General features: G+C 43.9%; 1 protein-coding gene across 1 annotated transcript in view; it reads right to left on the minus strand.

The window, feature by feature from the left end:
• Zmat4 (zinc finger matrin-type 4) overlaps positions 1-12,919 on the minus strand; it is a 392,976-nt gene that overhangs the window by 3,399 nt on the left and 376,658 nt on the right. The window lies entirely within an intron of this gene.

Consider the following 12,919-nt stretch of genomic DNA (forward strand, 5'->3'; position numbering starts at 1 on the left):
GTGTATCACACTCAGCTAGGAACTCACCATTTTGGCTAGATTGACTGGTTGGCAGGCCCTAGGATTTGCCTGTCTCCACCCTCCCAGTGTTGGGATTATAGGTATACACAGCCAGGCCTGACATTTATGTGGGTGCTGGGGATTAGAACACAGGTCCTTGGGCTTGTACACCAAACACTTTACCCTCTTAACCATCTCACCAGGCCTTCTATGGTGATTCTTTTAGGAATTATATAATGGCTGAAATATCAATGCCATCTCCATATTACAAAAAGTCTGCACTTCTACACTCAATCCAGATACTTGCTCCTTTCCAAATGATCTTAACAGAAAAGCAAGAGATGTCAAAAGGTGGTTGGTTCCTCCAATAACATTTATACACTGTTGCACTGGTGTATCTTGCAGACAGGTTGCTGCTGTGGATCAAAGGATTTGTAGCTGGGTGATATTGATTACCCTTCTCCTGTGACAGCTTGCATAGGACCTTCCAGCAACAGGAACACTAGTTAGTAGGGGTAAAGCTCCTAGTTAGGCACCAGCATGATTCTACCATGCATGGTTCCATAATGAAGTGTTGTCTTCAGCAATAGGTCTTTACCATCAGGTTGTGGAGAGCAACCAATAGCCTTGATGGCAGTCTGTAATGTTTAGGGGGTACCGGGGGACTCCTTTGGCCAAACACTCAGCAAGATGTGATTCATACTGAAGTTGTAACTTGGTAGTGAAATATGTCTGATTGGGGCACTGGCTTGCCTACTGGATTTAAGTCTCACTACATAAGATGTAACCCATGACCTGACACTGCTAAAATGGCCCAAAACTGTGAGACTAAATAGATCATGGGCTTACAGGAAAACTCAATATTATTATTCTGTCAAAGGAACATAGCAATCAAATGAATCCAAATGACATACTGCTATCCACACAGATCAGCATCTTGTTCAACCTCCATCAGAGAAGCTTCTGGCAGTGGGTGAGAATAAACTAAGATACCCACAAATGAACAATGTGCAGAGTGAGAGATTTTGAAGCAGTTGGTTCTAAATGGGATGTCTTTATCAAACCCCTCCCTTCAAGGCTCAGGGATAGAAGTGGAAGAGAAGGCAGAAAGATAATAAGAGCCAGAGGTGCAGATAACTCCAAGGAAACAGTATCTTCCAGAGACACTCAGAGAGACTGCGGCAGCATATGCAAGGTCTACACAGGTTCCAGCCAGGGCAGGGCGTGTCCCAGCACTGAAAAGTGGAAATAGACAGAGGATCTCACCTCCATGTAAGAAGTTATGTGCAGTTAACACCAGCTATTTCACTCTGGTCTTTGCTGACCTTCAGCTCTTACAATCTCTGTGCCCTATCTTCCATGATGGTCCTTGAGCCTTGGGGATGAGGTGTGATATAAATGTCCTATTGGGGGCTGAGCACGCCACAGTCATTTACTCTTTGCACTTTGCCCAGTTGTGAGCTTCTGCATCAACCAACATCAACTGCACCAAGAAATGTCTCTGATAGGATATGAGAACTGCACTAAACTACAGATAGAGATCCGTGAATTTGGAGGGCACCTTGATACAATGTCCATTGGGCAAAATAGCACTAGTGGATTTTACCCCTAGGGCCTGTGAGCTCTTCAGCCATGGATTCTTGACCAAATATGCAGTAGCAGGCATGAGTGTCCTCCTATGGAGTGTGCCTTAAATCCTATTAGAAAGCAGTTGGTTACCCTCTAACATCTGCGCCACTACTGCACCTAGGGGCATATCTTGTCATACTGGTTATTATTGCAGTAAACAGGGTTTATAGATAAGTAATACTGTTTAGGATACCCCCACAGCAGCTTGGATAGCATCTTCCAGTACAGAGAACCAGAAGCCTTGATGGCAATCTAATGAATAAATTTTCAACATTTACAAAATGGAACATTATCACTCAGATCTGAAACCTCAGTTTCCAAGAAAAATGTTGTCATAGAATATTCTTAGGATCTAAGTAAGGATTTGAGTGCTGTTAGTATAATGCAAACCACACAGAAAAAGAGACTGTACTTGTTTTCTTTTTAATGGCTTTGAAATTTTGCCTTGACATGATCTTGGAAACCACAGCCATTTTTAAAAATAGTTCTTCTACAAAGAAAAACCCTATTTAAAAAAATCTTGCATTTGGTTTCTGCCAATAGTTCATGACCTAAGGAAATTCTACTGTCCCTGTCAACTTCATGAATTAATGTGATATAAAGGCCAAAAGTTCATACTGAGCAAATAAGTATAATTCCATTTCCATAAACTGTGGCAATGAACAGTTTTCAAATGAAAATGAGCCTGGATCACACATCCGTGGGTACCAGTGAGGAGTCCAAGCACATCTGCAGCAAGCAGTCATCAATCCTGATTGCATCGTTCTTGGAATTCAGCTAGGGGGATTTTGTTTTAACTTGTAGTGAAAGTGGCATATTAAGGATTTAATCTCATAATGAGGAAAAATATCACTCAGTTCCCTTTATAGTCAGCATAGTTATTCAGATCCTTTCTGAATGCAGAGAAGTAATGACAAATTAAAGGGTCTTTCAATTCCATATAACTTTGATAATTATTCTCCTGTAGCTGTTATCCTTGCTGGAATGGCTCCTTCATAGTTTACGTAGCATCCCATCAGCGACGAGGAACATGGAAATTTTTACTGCTATTAATAAATATGGAGCTGTTCAATCCAAGCAGAAAATTCCTTTTCATCTGAGAGATAAGCTGCATAATTCATATATTTTCAGAAAGTTCTTAAAATAGAAAAACTGAAGAAAAGCGGAGGAAGGAGAATTCATGACATGGTCTCTATTTAGGTGGAAGGTTGGTATTCCAGTTCCAGTTTGCTGTCTGTCGCTGTGATAAACACCATGATGAGAAGCAAGCTGGGGAAGAAAGGGTTCATTTTATCGTGGAGGTTATAATCCGTCATCAAGGGAAGTTAGAGCAGGAATTTGGAGCAGACACTAAGGTAGCACCCATGGAGGAATGGCGACTCACTGGCTGCCTCCCAGGCTCATATTAAGCTATCTTTCTTAGACAACCTAGGCCTGCCTGTTTAGCTATGGTACTGCCCGCACGATCTGGCCCTCCTCCATTCATTACGAACCAAGAAAACCCACTACAGACATGACCACAGGCCAGTCTGACCGAGGCAGTTCTTCAACTGAAGATCCCTCTTCCCAAGTGTGTCAGATTAGCAACCATGATGCATCATCACAGATAGTCTCATAGTCTGTCTTCAATTGGATCAAATCAAAGAGAGAATTTCAGGCGCATCGGGCACATGTCAGTCACACAGCTCACTTACTGTCAACATGCACAACAATAAACAGGATAAGCCTAGCCCCCCCCCTTTTTTTTTTTTACACATTTCCAATATTTCTGAGAACACTAGATGTTAGCCTTACTTGGGATCTTGGAACACCATTAGAAAGAATGGGAATCATTTATAAAAGTTGCAGGCATCTTCCAAAAGGAGTTTCCATGTCAGAGAACCATTGGGGCTACATATAACTTCTGTGAACTGTAGCTCCTATGGGATGTAATGGTCTTAGGACAAGCGAGATGAGAACCATGCTTCTGGATCAGGCAAACACAAGCACTTCAGATCTTTCCAGCCCTTTCACTTGGCTGCATTTTAGCTCCAAAAGATTCAAAAGAGTGGGTTTTGCTCCCACCTGGATACCAGACAGACACTCCGTGTAGCATCATAAGAACCACTGAAAAATGATGGCGCCTTTGAAAATGACCAGAAATTTACACAGGTTGTCTTCCTGTTATTAAATAAGCACGCATGTTTGAAAGGGGTTATTGAAGGGAAATGGAATGACCTGTTTGTCCCATATGAAATTTCTACCATTCCATAAATAAGCTAAAAACCAAAGCAGAATAATACTGTCTGGTTTCATAAAGCTGCATTTCTGACAGTCAGACCACAACTAAACAGTGACAAAAATGTCACCACAGGCCAGGGTTCCTATGAAATGACACAGGCAGAAGTATTGGATGAAGAGGAGCTGTGGTCTTAATGTTTTTTAATAAACAGTCATGATTTTTGACTGATTTGATTATCCAAGCTGTCCAGGAGGCTGAGGCAAGAGAATCACAAATTTAAGGTCTGGGACAGTGTGAGTTCAAGGCCAGTCACGGCAACTTAGTAAGGTGCTATCTCAAAAAAAAAAAAAAGTAAGAAAACAAACAGGGTTAGGTATGTAGCTCAACACTACAGTGCCTACCTAATGTGTAACATGTGCTATGCCTAAGCTTCACCCCCAGCACCAAAAACTATTCATTCTGTATTCCCAAAAGCAGACGGTAGACAGAGGCTTAGCGCCTTGGCTCAACTCTCTCAGATAGTACAATGAAATCCAAGTTCAAGTGTATCCCTCAAGGGAACACCTGCCGTTTTTATTCCTCCCTTCCTGTACTCCCTCATTTAAAGACGGGTTTCAGGGCTTTCTTCCTGTGGTTCCTTTTCCCCATCATGTTGCAAGCAATCAACTACCAATATGCTGACCTCCTACTTCAGTTCACGTCCACTGTTGTCTCAGCATCATGGAACAGCATCCTACTCCAGAATGGAGAAGCATATTCCCACAGAACAGAAGGACATTATAACCTACAGTAGCTTTCTGACTCTGGGCCACCTTTTGGCCAATGGTGCCCTCGGGATAACTCCTTCCCATCATGATTCTGGAGGTTGCTTGAGGTTCCTGTCCCTGTCATGGTCTCCTTCTGCAATGTCCATTCGCACAGATCGTTCATTCTGCTTGGAAATTGGCCTGGCCATTTTACTTGCCCAGATCTCTAAGGATCCTTAAAGAAAGCATGCATTCCCCTAGACAATCCTTGCCTGAATTCACCCTGACACAACCAGATGTAACTGGCTATTTTCAACAGCCACTTGGGAATAGAGAAGAAAGCCTTAAGAAAATGGCCAAGCTTCAGGAAGTGATAGGCAATTTCTATGCTTATGAAAGGGGGTCAGATGACAGGGGGTCAGATCAGACACACTGTTTCTGAGAAGAGTAGCTGTCTGGAGAATGAAGGGCACAGGAAACAGTGGGGAGGGGAGAAAGAGAATGTGGGGAGATGAGGGCAGGAGGATGATTGTACACCGTTGTGACACCGCCACCTCGGAATAACGCTCAAATCTTAAATGTGATTGTCTCCATGAGTGAAATATTTGCAGTGCTCCATTTTAGTGGAATTCTGTGTAGTCTGGTGAGCAGAGGGAGGGGAGGTAAGAAGTGCTCAGACGTATGAGGGATGAGAAAGATGCAGAAGACCGCAGACAGTGTGAGTTGTGAGTGCAGCCAGACCTTTGGATGCTGCAGGGCAGGACCGTGCTGACTCAAAATGCTCAAAGGCAGATGGGTTCAGTTGACATCAGATAGGCACAGAATGAATGTATTCAAATCTATCCTGGAAAACAAAACCCATACAGGTATAGCCCATGGGACAGAGAAGTAATTTGAGAAAATTCAGCTATCATGAACAGAAATCATGAACAGTCCAAGGTATAGGCTATTTACAAAGAATTTGAATATGCCGCTTCCTAATACACACAGACTTGCAAAATTGGCCAAAAAAAGTATTTGTAATTAACTTACCAAAGACCCTAAAAAAAAGCCTCCTCTGCTTATATAAAATTTGCATTGTTTATATGCAAATGAATGCTCCTGGTGCATTTTAGAACAGTTTATTCCCTTAAGAAGGCAAACATTCTCTTTATAATCTTGTTTACACTATTCATTTGCTTTGCAAAACATTTTTTTTCCACAAAATCTCAGAATAATGAAATGTTAGAGCCACAGGGACCCCTGGGATTATCAAAGGAAAGCCAACATCACTGCTTCACAAATGCAAAAGCCCGACAGAGCCCCCAACACCCAGGTACATCCATGCTTGTCATTCCTGAGATCTAGGCCCTTACATCCAAGCTCCTCCCTGGGGGTGATGCTCCTTCTTTGGGGTTTTAGCCTCACAGGCAAATGTAAACAGAGCAAGAAGCTCACAAAACCCTAAGATTTCAGGCACCATTGGGCCCCACCAGCTGGGCAGCAGAGTGAATAGGGACTTGTACACCTTTCCACTCCTGCATAGAGCAAGAATTTGCTAAGTTACTTCTCACTTAAAGGCCTTGGCAATCTTATTCTGTCCTCCGACCTCCATGATGCTCCTCTTGCCTTACCCTTCCTCCAGACTCGGAGCCTGGTCCTAGCTGCTCACCTTGATTATCCCACTGACCACCTGACTTCATTTTGTAACCATTTGTTGGCCATCAAAGCCCCGCGCAAAGTCTGGGGCTGTAGCTTTCTAACTCCATATTGTCTATGCTATTATAAGACCTGGCACAGAAACAATGTAGTATATAACCTTTCCTCACCAACCACGTAAGAGAAATCAGAAAAAGGGATCAGCTGCCACATCTGGAAGAAACAACTCCAGCTGTGCACATGGCTCACCCACACTCCATTCTGAACAAGTCCATTTCCAGCCCATATTTTCAGGGAGACTCAGAGCTTCATTCTCCTATTCCTCATCCATTTATTATCCTTGCATATTCCACTTATTATCCTTGTATATTCAAAGAACTTGTGATTGACAGTTAGAAAATGTCACAGTTGTATGTTGACAGTTAATATCACACCAGGGGCTGGAGAAGTGGTTCTGTGGCTAAGAGTGATTGCTAGTGTTTTAGAGGACCTGAGTTCAGTTCCCAGAACCTATGTCAGGTAGTTCACAGCCACTGGGATAACTCCAGCTCTAGTGAATCTGACACCCTCTTCTGGCCTCCATGATCTCCCTCTTTCTCAACAAAGCAACAAACAAACACCCAGCCTCACAACAGTAGTTACGAGGGATGTTTATGGACAACACTGTTAACTTTTTTAGCCTCATTAATCTCTAAAACAAAGACATCGATAGCATCTTTCTCACGGGAGCCTCATGAAGAGGAAAGGAGAAAATGCATGTGCCCCGGACTGACTGAAAATGCAAAGATGTTTGTGTTCCTACCTTATCTCTAGTCACCAGAAAAGTGGCTGGGGTAGGTGTGGTAGTCTGCAGAATCTACAGTCTGCAGAGTTCATGTGCATGTGGGAAGACATCATAACAAAGCTATTATCTTATTTATTTACTATATGCTAATTTTAAAAGATTCTTACGGAAGATTTTGGCCTTTTCAACACTTAGAGGAATCTTTCCTATTGGCCATGGGATATGATAGTTTGCAGTGGGAAAGTGATGTCCTTGCTGAGTCCTGAGGCAGTTCCAGAACAGAAGTTAGTCACACTTAAAAATATCAGCTACAGGATTAGAGGGCAGAGGCAAAAGCATGCCTGCCCAGCCTCAGGGAGCATAGAGTGCTGGAGCCCAGAGTACAGTTACAGCCACTGATTCAGCCAAGTTCACCTACACAATGAAGCCATGGTCACAACTGCTGGCCCCAGGGCTCCACCTAGCTTCCTGAGCCAGTGCCTCAATGTCCCGGGAGGACAGTGTGTCCCCATTTCACAAGGATGGGGTGCAGGAGCCCCAGGAATGCTCCCTCCCCCAGATCTTGTCTTCAGTACCTTCATTTGGCTGGTTCCTATTTGTATCCAAGTATAGCTAACCAAATGTCTAGCTCTTTCTTGGATCTTGAGATTCCTTCAAGTGAATTGTTGAACTTGAGGCAACCCTGGGAACACGGAGATGCATTGCTAATGGGAAGTACAGGTGGGCAGAGGAGCCCAGGCTTACAGGTGATGTCTGAAATGTAGGTCTGGTGAACACTGTGTCTTTTGGTTGTAAAGTGTGTACTAACCCTTGGCAGTGTCAGAATTAACTGGCACAAGCTTAGGTCAGTCATGGAATTACTTTTAAAAAAGTTCAGAGTTCATAGTCATATAGAGTAAATACTGAGAAGGTTCAAGGTGCTAGGTCAGGATTCCTCTGTCAGGTACCATGACAGAAACACTACAGTAGTTGTCAGAGAGAAGGCTTCACTTTCAAATGTCTGAACTGAAATCTTAGCACATGCTACCTCTGTGGCTGTGCCTCAGTTTCCTGGCACATAAAATGGGTACACTACAGTGATGCATAGACCTCATTGGGATGCAGTGAAGACTGAGTTACTAAATGACAGTACTATGGAGATATAGCACACGGGAAATAGCAAGTGGTCTCTTGCAATCACTAATCTTTTTATTCATCTTCTATGTGAGGCTCAGTTTTAGGCTAAGTCAACTGCTAAGTCTGATGTGACTGGCAGGCACAGAGGTGGGGTCTTGAGGCAGATCTAACTTTTGGAGACCAAAGGCAGTTGTATTCCACCTGCCCTACGGGGCGAGACAGAAGTGGCATAAAGATGATAGATGGGTAGGATGCTAATATTTGATGGATCCATAGTAGTACTCAAGTTGAAGAAGGCTACGCTCCCTACTACGGTAGCCACAGTTATGTGTGGTTATTAAAATATAAAAAAATTGAAGTTAAATACTATCAAAAGTCAGTTGATCCTTCACAATAGCTGCATTTCAAGTGTCCACAGCCACATGTGCCTCTGGCACCACACTATGAGTGGACACAGAAACTTTACATCACCACAGAACTTTGTAAGTATGGTGCTAGTCTGGAACAACCAAACATTTCTTTAATTGGATATGCTTGGAAACATAACCCATGGTGCTATCTTCCTTCATTTCTACAGCTATATGAAACACATTCATTTTTTTCCACAGATAGAAAAAAAAGTGAAGAAACAGTGGGTTGTGGTGATATTGTGTTCCTCAATATATTGTGCACCCTAATAAACTTATCTGGGGTCAGAGAACAGAATAGCCACTAGATATAGAGGCCAGAAAATGGTGGTGTACACACACACACACACACACACACACACACACACACACACACACACACCTTTAATCCTAACATTCCGAATGCAGAGATCTATTTGGGTCTTTGAGAGTTCAATGTCACACTAGAAATAGCCAGGCATGGTGACACAGGCCTTTAATCCCAGGAAGTGATGACAAGAAGCAGAAAGGTATATAAGGTGTGAAAACCAGGAACTAGAGTCTTGTTAAGCTTTTAGGCTTTTGAGCAGTTGTTCAGCTGAGATCCATTTGGATGAGGACTCAGAGGCTTCCAGTTTGAGGAAACGAGATCAGCTGAGGAACTGGGAGGTGAGGTTAGCTGTGGCTGGTTCTGTTTCTCTGATCTTTCAGCATTCACCCCAATATCTGGTTCCTTGGTTTGTTTTTATTAATAAGACCTTTTAAGATTCGTGGTACAGCAGGTAATTTTTGTATAGGTGAACCACTGTTCTGTTCAACTGACCTCCACTTCTCTCTCTCTCTCTCTCTCTCTCTCTCTCTCTCTCTCTCTCTCTCTCTCTCTCTCTCTCTCTCTCCTCTCTCTCTCAAGCCCTTTAGTCTTCAGTAGCTGGAGACAAGCCAGCACACCATCTGAAATAACATGTCCCCATGTTCAGCTCACATTAAAACTTCCTGCAGAGCATGGCTTCTGAAAACCTAGGGCACTGACCACACCCGCTGATCCCTGATGTGTTCAGGGCAGCAAGGGTCAGCAACAGGCTGAGGCAGGCTATGCCCAACACTGGCCTGGGGCAGAATGGGTTGACGTTGTAGAGGCCAAGCCACAGAAGCCCAGGACAGAGCTGGTAGGGGTGAGTTTGGGTAGGACGGGAGGGAAAGTCTGAAGGAGGGACAGGGATAAAGGCTATAGGGGGGGAAAAAAAAACATGGGCGAGCTGTATCTCAGAGCAGCAGGAACAGGAGTCATTCTGCTGGCAGAGACAGGGTGCTGAGCTGGGATGCAGAGGAAGACACCACAGGGATGAAAGGGAAGGTGAGAATCTATACCTGTGCAGAGGACCCTGGAATGGACTCTGGCACCCCAGCTGCCTGGCTAGTGCTAGCCACAGCACCAGCATGCTAATGTAGTTTTTTTTAGTACACATTTTTAGCAATAATTAGATCAAATCCCTCAAATCTGATATAAGTTCACCTACTGTGATTCAGAGAGGAGAACAAAATGGCTGCCCCACAGTGTTGTGGCGTCCTCTCCTGCCTCGGATTCATCATCTGCTCATGGACTAAGAAGATGAACTCATGCTCCAGCTGCCCTTTCTCTGCATGTGCTGATGTCCTGTGGCTTGCCCAAGGGCAGCACCATAGGGACACACCCAACCCTGTCTGCCATTTGGTTCCAAGTTCAGTGATTTTCTGTGCATCTCCTCAGAAGTGACTAAACGCCAAAATGGCAAATCCAGAGAGAGAATTCCTACGACAACTTCCTCTCCAGTGTCAGGGTTCACATGACAACCAGCACCAGCTACAACACAGAAACCTTCAGCCAACATGCATATCCATATATCTCCCACCCATAGCTGCCAGTGTGTTTGTTAAAAAGAGCCAAACTCTCTCTTATAAATGTAAGGAGAAGCTAGAGGAGGACAGAGTAAGATCACAAAGAGGACGTGAAAGCCTGTGGTCTACTGTGGCATTCTCCAGGTCATCCAGATCTGGACCAAAACAAAAGAAAGTGCATCCTGCAGAGAAGGGGAGAGGTCTATAGTACCTTATCTTAACTTTTCAAAGCTATCCTCCCAAGAGTCTCAGGAGGACACCAGAGACATGGCTGTGGGATGTCATGGGACACCTTCTATACCAGGAACCAACGGCAAATTATTTCACCTCTCTGAGTCTCAGTTCTACAATCTCTAAAATGGGTATAAGTAAGACACATATGGAGGACATTAGTGAGGAATAAGCAAATTAATGAGAGCCCTTTGCAAGTGGTTAATACACGATGAATACAGCTACTCAGAAGGAAATCATCACATTCTTAACTTTATGTTATAAGATGATCTTATAATTCACTAAATAAGATCTTCCTCATTTTAATTAAGATCGGATAACAAGACCCACACATTAAGTAAAGTACCATTAGTGATTTTTTTTTTCCTTATGTGATCATTCTGTCTCAACAGACTTTCAAACATCTAAGGAGTCCTGCCTCAGACATTTAAGGTACAGAAAGCAAGATTTTCATCAACATAGCAGTGCCGGAGTCTTTTGAGGGAGTAGCCTGGGATTACAAAGGGCAGTGGAGCCAGAGGTGGAATGGGAAACAAGGAAAAGCAAGGATGGCAGTAAGGGAAGGCGCTCGAACATGTCTGCCACCTCTTGACTCTTTCCTGACCAGCAATAACAGATGTGGAGATGCAGTGCAAGCCATTCCCAAGCCAAGTCTGGAACGTCCCATCTGACTTCCATGTTCACAGCAAACTACGAGAGGGACAAACTGTTCCACAGAAGGGAACCATGATGGATTGAGTCTGAAACTTCCCAGCAGGAGATGTTGGGAGCCTTGTTCTTGGGCTTGTGCGAATTTGGAACTTATAGGAGGTGGCAGCTGAAGGCAGTGGGTCACAAGCTCTGGGCTGTTGAAGGTTAGCCCCTAGCATCGGTGCTGGGTACTCACCACTGTTTGGTCTGCCACGCTGTCAATGGTGACTCCATCACATGTATGCTGTCGTGGAGAGAAGTGCCCTGCCCTGCTTTCCCTCCAATCATGGAATGAATACCCTGAAATCTTGAGGCAGGAAAAAAAATCTTTCCTCCTCTTAGCTGTTTTTCTTGGGTATTTAGTCACAGTGATGCCAAAGAAACCTACATAGGAATTAAGTGTTAACTATTTTGAAAATGTTTGGCTCATATGGATAGGAAAGAAAAAAACGAAATGGCCACATCAAAATTTGAATTCTGCTGCTACAAACCAAGGGCCTTCCAGAAGCTAAGAAAGGCCTGGAATTCAGGACATTGCCTGCTGACACCTGGTGGCTTCCCCGCCTTCTGAGTGCTTAAATAGTCTGTTTCTGTGGCGAATGCCCCTGGGTTGGTCACAGTCCTTAAGATCAAGAGAAAGAGGACCTAACATGGCAGATGAGGCTCGGAAACACTGCTCTTGGGCTCTGTAGTCCCCTGAGACACTGCCATCTCCTCATTAAGCCCGGCAGGAGCAGTCAACGTGTCTGTTCGTCTTCAAACTCCATCTCTACAGCCTGCTCTAGCCACAGAACAATGTGCTGACTGACCCCAGGGTATTCCATTTTACATGACAGCCTCTTCCACACACCTCCCATGGGCCAGAGGGCCAAGACCCCGGAAGGAAAACTTACAGCAAAGTAAAACTGCTAGGTATGGGAAAAAGAAAAGTCAAGACAAGGAGGGTCCATGTAGATCTCATCCTCACCACAGATACATCCCAGGGAAAGAAAGGAAAGGAAATAGAAAAACTGGGGGGCATTTGGTGGAAACTCATTAACAGTGCTAGCTCACCCTTTTAAAGATGCCTGGGAGGAAATCATTTCACAAGGATAAGTAAAGCTCTTGGGGTTCCCCCTCGTGTAAATTTGGCTTCTATAGAAGCATTCACCAGAGTTTAGCTCTAAGTGTAAGCAATTGGATTCTTGGGGTTAGGATCGATTGATTCTCACACCCTCTAACTATTTGCTTTTAGTTAATAGACAAAAAGAAATTGATTATGAAAAACTCAGGGCTGAAAAAACAAGACATCCTGATTAAAATTCATGCTGACTTGCTCTCATCTGGCACTGGTGGGCAGGAAGAAAAAGAAAATCTTTTTTTTTTTTTTTGGTTGACTTTGTTAATGCTGAAGAAGAAAGCCTGAAGAAATGAATTGCGTTCCTGTGGTCCTCAGAGGAAACCCTCAGTTCCTGAGACAGCATAATTATCTGCTTCTAGCCCATGACCTTTCTTGGCTGGTGACTGGTGTGTGGGAAGGAGAAGGACTCAGAGAAGCCCTGTGAGGGCTGCAGTTGTCAGGCGATGGTCTGCATCTCACCAGTTGCTGCAGGAGCTGGGTTAT

This window comes from Peromyscus maniculatus, chromosome 17 (genome assembly GCF_049852395.1).
Source record: "Peromyscus maniculatus bairdii isolate BWxNUB_F1_BW_parent chromosome 17, HU_Pman_BW_mat_3.1, whole genome shotgun sequence".
Taxonomy (NCBI): Eukaryota; Metazoa; Chordata; class Mammalia; order Rodentia; family Cricetidae; genus Peromyscus; species Peromyscus maniculatus.